This window comes from Panulirus ornatus, chromosome 53 (genome assembly GCF_036320965.1).
Source record: "Panulirus ornatus isolate Po-2019 chromosome 53, ASM3632096v1, whole genome shotgun sequence".
NCBI classification, from domain to species: domain Eukaryota; kingdom Metazoa; phylum Arthropoda; class Malacostraca; order Decapoda; family Palinuridae; genus Panulirus; species Panulirus ornatus.
This window is the reverse complement of record NC_092276.1, coordinates 10817715-10825797: the sequence shown is the minus strand read 5'-3', so window position 1 is coordinate 10825797 and position 8083 is coordinate 10817715.

The window sequence follows — 8083 nt, the reverse complement described above, 5'->3', positions numbered from 1 at the left end:
TATATATATAAGGGTTGTGCAGTGTTTATATAAGACACTGCATTATTTCTTTATCAGAAATTTCGTCCATCTATATTCTAGTAAGAATATATGACACGAAAACTGGTAGATGCTGGGATTTAATGAGTGTGTAAGGTAACGAATACCACACACACACACACACACACACACGACACACAAAACCCCTACCTCATCCTAACCACACCACCACCCTCACACAACACACCCACCCTTCACCTTATGCCACAGCCCATCACACACACTCCGCCACACCTTACCTTTACCAACATACCACCACTACCACCACAGGCTAGCTAGCCAGACAGCCAGCAGCTCCTCTGAGATTGCATCATTTACTTCTAGTAACCTTTTCAACTCCAGGCGAGAGCCAATTTCACGGTGAGCCTGGCGACAGACGCCATCCGCCACCACTCTCTCTCTCTCTCTCTCTCTCTCTCTCTCTCTCTCTCTCTCTCTCTCTCTCTCTCTCGTCGAAGAAGAGGGAAAACTTGAGCACTATGTACTCTGCTCTGCCTCAAGTAAACACTGGATAGAGTGGGTATATTCAAGCAGCATAGGCTTATTCCTTTACTAATATATATGTGTTAACTTACTGAACCATTCTTTAAAATTGTTGTTAATGTTGGGACTTGAATTCTCCATTTACAATATGATGCTGGGACTTCAATTCTTCATTTACAATATGATGCTGGGACTTGAGTTCTCCATTTACAATATGATGCTGGGACTTGAGTTCGCCATTTACAATATGATGCTGGAACTTGCATTCTCCATTTACAACATCTTCCGATATGGGGTTGAGAGTAAAAAAAAAAGGACAGACAAGACATCGTAAAAGACCTTACGGAAATTTTGCCACTTGATCGAAAACTCCCTTGTCAGTAGGGAAGATAACGGTGTCCAGCACATTTCTCCTGGACCTTCGTCAACACCGCAGGTTGGGGAAGATTCCATCGGCAGCTCTTCTTCCAGGGCGAGGTGTTCCAGGATACGACCCAGTTCACAAGAAGAAGAATACACAGGTCTTTGGACTATGAACACACCGTATACGACCCAGTTCACAAGAAGGGGAATACACAGGTCTTTGGACTATGAACACACCGTATACCACCCAGTTCACAAGAAGGAGAATACACAGGTCTTTGGACTATGAACACACCGTATACCACCCAGTTCAGAAGAAGGAGAATACACAGGTCTTTGGACTATGAACACACCGTACACGACCCAGTTCACAAGAAGGAGAATACACAGGTCTTTGGACTATGAACACACCGTACACGACCCAGTTCACAAGAAGGAGAATACACAGGTCTTTGGACTATGAACACACCGTACACGACCCAGTTCACAAGAAGGAGAAATTAACAGGTCTTGGACTATGAACACACGTACACGGACCCGTTCACAAGAAGAAGAGAAAACAGGGTCTTTGGAACTATGAAACACACCCCGCTATACCACCCAGTTCACAAGAAGAAGAATCACAGGTTCTTAGGACTATGAACACACCGTACAGACCCAGGTCAGAAGAAGAAGATACCCAGGTCTTAGGGGACTATGAACACACCGTATACGACCCTAGTTCAGAAGAAGAAGAATACACGGTTTTGGCCTATGAACTCACCGATTATCCACCCCAGTTCACAAGAAGGAGAATACACAGGTCTTTGGACTATGAACACACCGTGTTATGATCTAGTATCTTCATCGTGGTCGAAAAGAATTCCACATTGCCTTCCTCATGGATGTAATGCCAAGGGAGACGGAACTACAAGGAGACAAACCAGAGGGGTTCCATTCTTTGGAAACTGGATCTCCGCTAAGATTAGACCCATTCTCAAACGTGCTATTAAGCTCTGAGGCTAATTGAGTTATTTGAAGACCCGTTCTTAGACGTGCTATTAATCTCTGAGGCTATTGAGTTATTTGAAGACCCATTCTCAAACCTGCTATTAATCTCTAAGGCTATTGAGTTACTTGACACAAAACTAAAAAAAAAAAAATAAAACCTAGCCCAGCTATGAACCTCCTTCGTATGACTAACGCAGAATGACAAAGTTTTGTCTCTGGGCTATTCCATCACGACTAAACTTTCTGTGAACCTGGGCGAAAAGTTTGTCGGGAACGAAGATGCGGGGAAAATGTTCTGATTGATCCAGTTGATAAAATAAACTTGTGACTAAGATGTCTCCTGAAATGTGACTTCAGATGAAAGGAGGGCGGGAGGGAGGGGTGGATAGTGTGACTTCAGATGAAAGGAAGGGGGGGTAGGTAGGCAGAAGAAAAAAATAAATAAAAAAGAACATGAAAGATGCCTAGAATAAGTAGGGAAAGAGAGAGAGAGAGAGAGAGAGAGAGAGAGAGAGAGAGAGAGAGAGAGAGAGAGAGAGAGAGAGAGTAGCTCCGAACACACAGACCAGCAGAGTAAAAAAAAAAAAAAGACATAAATTGAACACAGTTGTTATCTCGGAAGACCAAATAAGTCACACATTTACCTCATCAAAAAATAGCAATTAGGGTACCATTAACTCTGCACTTTCCCCAACCCAACATAATGTCTCATCAGAGACCTTAATCAACTCGGGGAAAATACATCCACTCACAACACAAGTCACTATTAAGTTCCTTTCCACGACGGAACTCATTAATTTACACCGACAGACGGAGTCTTGAACAAGTTGGCCTTTCCCCACACACACACACACACACAACACACACACACACACAACACACACACACACGCACACACACACACACACACACAACACACACACACACACACACACACACACAACACACACACACACACAAGACATACACACACAGCCATTTGACTTCATCTCCGGCCTACAAGTTGAGCATTGTTGTTTGGTCTTGTTGCTGAGTTGGTCGAGTCTTATAATGTTAAGGATCATGGTGCATTAGGCTGGCAGTGTCCTAAGGGTGCTCCTTACCCAGGCCAAGAGCGATCGTGCGATTTCCTGATGTGCAATAATGCTCCTATAGACTCACAGTTCATGCGGATGAATATGGCGAAACGCAATGAGCATTGGAGTGTTGAACCCTTTCGAGGCTGTTTTACAAAAGGAACACTAATACACATACGCTTCTACGTACAAAATTTAGTTTACTGGTTCGATTTTCCGGTCGCAACGGTCGGTCCACAGTCAATGCAGCTGTTCATCCTCCCACTAATTTGGTCGACAGATTGGGTACCTAGTTTAGGCTAAGGTACATATGTATATAAATTGTAGTGTAAATGCAAAAAGGCCTTAATTAGGGCGGGCTTTCAATGGCCCAAACGTCTCAGCCTGCCATGAAAATAGAGGAATTATGAACACGAATAAACAGTTTCCTAACACCATTAGTGCAGTAAATGCACCCCGTGGTAATTCTGGCGGTGTTCTCGAGTAAGTCTGCCACACTCACGGTCCGAGGTCCTCGTTCGAGGCCTTTAGTTCTCGAGACATTGAGTCTCTATCTCGTGTAAGCCTCTTGCGCTAGAGTTAACAGTCTGTTCTTACTTCAGTCTAATTCTTTTTTATCTTTAACCACACATTTTTCATCGCTCTCAGAACCTTCGCCCCCTTCCCCACCCTATGACTCGCTTCCACTTCCATGGTTCCATTCGCTGTCCAGTTTGATCAGTCTCCTACGGGGTTCCTTAGTGGTTACGCACCTCTAGATTTCAGTACGTATATCTTAAGCTATGGACAGCGGTTAGCGTTCCCGACCGTGACGCATTCACGGGTTGCCCAGGGTCGAGCGAAAAGGTTCGAATCCTGGTTGCGGCTCTCGATGTGCAGTTAACCCAGCTGTTCATCCAAGCCTAAGGGTTGATCGATAAAATAGGTACAAGGACTTGAATCAGGACCTTAATCACCTGTGTCATCTCAGCTAACATCAAAATAAAGAACGTCCCAGTGAAGCAAATTCTACTGAATATCAAATCATTTTCAACCCTTCAGTGTGGCGATTGCAATAATATTTTCGCGCAAAGTGGAAGCAAAGTCCAAAAACATTAAAGAGAAAAATCTTGTAGAAATAATCTCCTCGTATTATTTTCTCTTTTTTTCTACGTAAAATTCCATTTGAATTTTTTCAGACTTTGGTTGTTATATGAATTGCAGAGTCCATAGAAGTTTTGTTCTTTATGATAACTGGTCGTGGAATTATAACACTTAATGAGACTCCCCATAAATACAGAGGGAGTGATCATAATTAGAAATTATGAGGTGTGTTAATGTGATATATTGTTCTTTGTGCGAGTGGGTGCAAATGTGTGTGTGTGTGTGTGTGTGTGTGTGTGTGTGTGTGTGTGTGTGTGTGTGTGTGTGTGTGTGTGTGTGTGTTTGTGTGTGTGTGTTTAGTGAAGGGCATCAACAAATAGTACCAGAATTAAGAGAACTGATTTACAGAGTTAAACACCCTGAATTTGTCCATCATGGAAGAAAAAGAAAGAGTAAGGGGTGACTTGATCACAAGCTTTGAGTTTTTCCAAACCAGTTCGATGGTGTCTATGGAGATGAGTTCTGCGAAAGATTTAGGGACAGAACGCAACCACAAGCTGTTATACGAAACACTAAGTTAGTTCCTTCCTTTAGATCGTCTCCTCCCTCCCTCCGTCGCTCACTCAATATAACAAGAGATTACTCAAGTCTCTCTCTCTCTCTCTCTCTCTCTCTCTCTCTCTCTCTCTCTCTCTCTCTCTCTCTGTCTCTCTCTCTCTCTCTCTCTTTCAATAGCGTCCGACATAGCACATACAGAGGCACTCCCAAATCCTTGCCATTCACCCACTCTCATATAGATTTTTTTTACATACCCTCTCATTATCCTCTTGCCTACTCTCTCTCTCTCTCTCTCTCTCTCTCTCTCTCTCTCTCTCTCTCTCTCTCTCTCTCTCTCTCTCTCTAGCGTTGTTATCCTCTTCTTCCCAACCCCCTTTTCCCAACTCACTATCATCCCTCGCGGTTATCGCCTGTTCGCAAAAAAAAAAGTAAAATCTTTAAGAGAAAAACCACCTCGTCTGTCATCCCGTCCTCACAATCAGGTACATCGCTCAAGTGGAAGTATTCATCGCGAGCATAATCGAACTGACGTTTAATTACCTCATTAATGAAGCTGACCGTGTTACCGTTTTCTTTTCTCTCTCGTTTGCCAATAAGAAGCGATGAGCAACGTAATGTGAAAATTTTTTCATTAAGCACAATGCCACCAGGCATCTGATGTCGGAATGAAATGCCACAGTGTTGTGTTTAAGGTCATCTGAAATGGTTGGGATAAAAATGTTTTATCTAAAAGTATTTCTTTTTTCCCCCCCAAAAAAAATTCTAGAGTATATCTGTTCGTTTATGACTTTTCCCGTGCGCTCAGCGATGCACTTGGGGTCAATTTTTTTTTCTTCCTGTAGACGACTCAACAGCACAACTTGCTGTTCAACCCCTTGAGCACGACGGTACGACCCCTTTAGGAAACGAGGGTACGATCCTTGAACACGACAGCATGTGCATGTTGGTACAGTCCATGAGCACGACGGTACGACCCTAGAGCACGACGGTACGACCCCTTTAGGAAACGAGGGTACGATCCTTGAACACGACACCATGTGCATGTTGGTACAGTCCATGAGCACGACGGTACGACCCTAGAGCACGACGGTACGACCCCTTAGGAAACGAGGGTACGATCCTTGAACACGACAGCATGTTGGTACAGTCCATGAGCACGACGGTACGACCCTAAAGCACGACGGTACGATATTAAATAAGACAGTAAAGTCTTAGGGTGTGATGGTACACTCTTTGCTCACAAGAGTACGATCCTTGAGCAAGACGGTACAACCTTTGAGTACGACGATACGATTCTTAGACACGACGGTACGATCACACAACGCAAAGTATGACAGTATGATCCCTTGGGGCAAGACAGTACAATCCTTCAAGCTAAAGCTTGAGATTCAAGGCAAAGACGACATTAACCACACCCAAGTCTCACACTTTGCCCTCTGACTCAAGTGATTGACAACATCCAGCTATTTCTTTCCAAACCAAACCGTCTCGAACGCAATGTAGTAAGACCGGATGAATGAACCGCTTCGAACCCTGGTTTCGATTTAATCTCATCTCTATTTTAATTAAGCCGAACCAGACCGGCTGCCATCATAACGGTGCAGGAAGGAAGCAAAACAAATGACATTTTATTCAATATCATCTCGGGTTCTGGTGGATCTAATATCAACTGTATTGAGGCACGATAGATGGGTGATACGACAGAGAAACCTAAATGAATAATGTGTCTCGAAAAACATAATTCCACGTTAGACTTTGTTCATAAAGTTCCTCGTCCTATTATATGTTCTATTACCTATAACGTATCTAACTCTTCTAGAGCCTGACTTCAACTAAGTCGCTTATATTTCAAGATCTGAGACGTTCTTAGTTGTGGCCGTTGTATCTTCGAAGTAACCATGAGTGTCGTCGTCCAAACACTGGTAATCATTTGATTTATGATAACATCCTCTTATAACCCGGTAGTTAATGTCTAATGGTAGTTTGTGGCCAAGGGCATTGTCACGTCTAACGGTAGACACGAAGTCCAAAGGCACTTTATGCCAATTGGCAGTTTAGAAACAATGCCAGTTTATGTTCAATAGTGGTTTAACTTCTATTGCAGTGTATGTTCAACGGCAGTTTATATACACAACAAGAATCTATCATAGCTAGGCATTCTATACCTAATGGAAGTGACACTTTGGCTCTTTGTGAGCTGCTGCAGTTTGTAGCCATTGGCATTTTAAGACAAATGACAGTTTACGCCCGACGCCAGTCTATGCTCACTAATTCCTATCTCATTGTTTCAGAACGATTTAATAGAAAGTGCTGGAGGGGTGCCTCCGAGACCCACATTCTCTCATTAGTAAGGGTTAGCAGACAATCCATCACAAATGGATACAACAGACACACTCCCTTACAAGTATTATCAGCAGACTCTACCTCACAAGTATCATTAGCAGATTCTACCTCACAAGCACCGTCTGCAGACTCTACTTCACAGCGGTGGAAGCAGAGACACCCTCACAGTGGAGGGAACAGACTCTCCTTCACAATGACTGAAGCAGACTTTCCCCTCACAGCGGAGGAAGCAGACACACCCTCACAGTAGAGGGAACAGACTCTCCTTCACAATGACTGCAGCAGACTTTTCCCTCACAGTGGAGGAAGCAGACACTCTCTCACAATGGAGGGGACAGACACACACACACACCTTCACAGTGCCTGCAGCAGACCCTCCCAAATAAGAAACATGCCCCAGATGCAAAGCGTTCCCTCGGCTTCCTAATCGAAACTTGGCAACAGATCTGATACGACCCAAGTTTTGATGTAATTTCCCAGAACTTGGGTAAGTCTCGAGAAGTAAGGATACATACTTAAGGGAGCTTGTCACATCAGAAGATAACCATGATAAAAAAAAAGGGGGTAACAAGAACCACGATTCTAGGGGAATTTATGGCACTTCTATCACACTAGTTTCCTTCTCAGATGGATCATATACATCTCCTGCAGATGATGTATGTCATGAACGTGTTATCCGAGACTCCAGCGAAGTTCTTAATCTAAACGAATAGATATCTGGCTATCTTGAGAGAGCAGGATTTCTGCCCCCCAACATTTTCAGCCTCACTTCCTCGAAATCTGCGACAATGACTTTTCTTCCTGCATCTCTGCTCTTGCCCCAGACAGATCTCAACACTCAGCAACAACTCGCTAATGCCTTCCATTTCCCCAGATAAGCAGCAAAGATCATACCTCGACAAATTGCTATACGATTTCGGAGTGGGAGAAGAAGAAGAAGAAGGAGAAGAAGAAGAAAATGAAGGACCTGCGCTCTGTTTAAAACTTCCAGACAATTATTCCAGTAATGGAAAGCTTTTAAGCATTTCTTATCGGGTTATGGAAAACTTACACTGGCGGCTCTAAGAGTCGAAATGATGTTCGCAATCTTATTTCCAAATTTCACACTTTATTACGAAGAACCGGAGGATAGGTCTGTGTTACTGGGC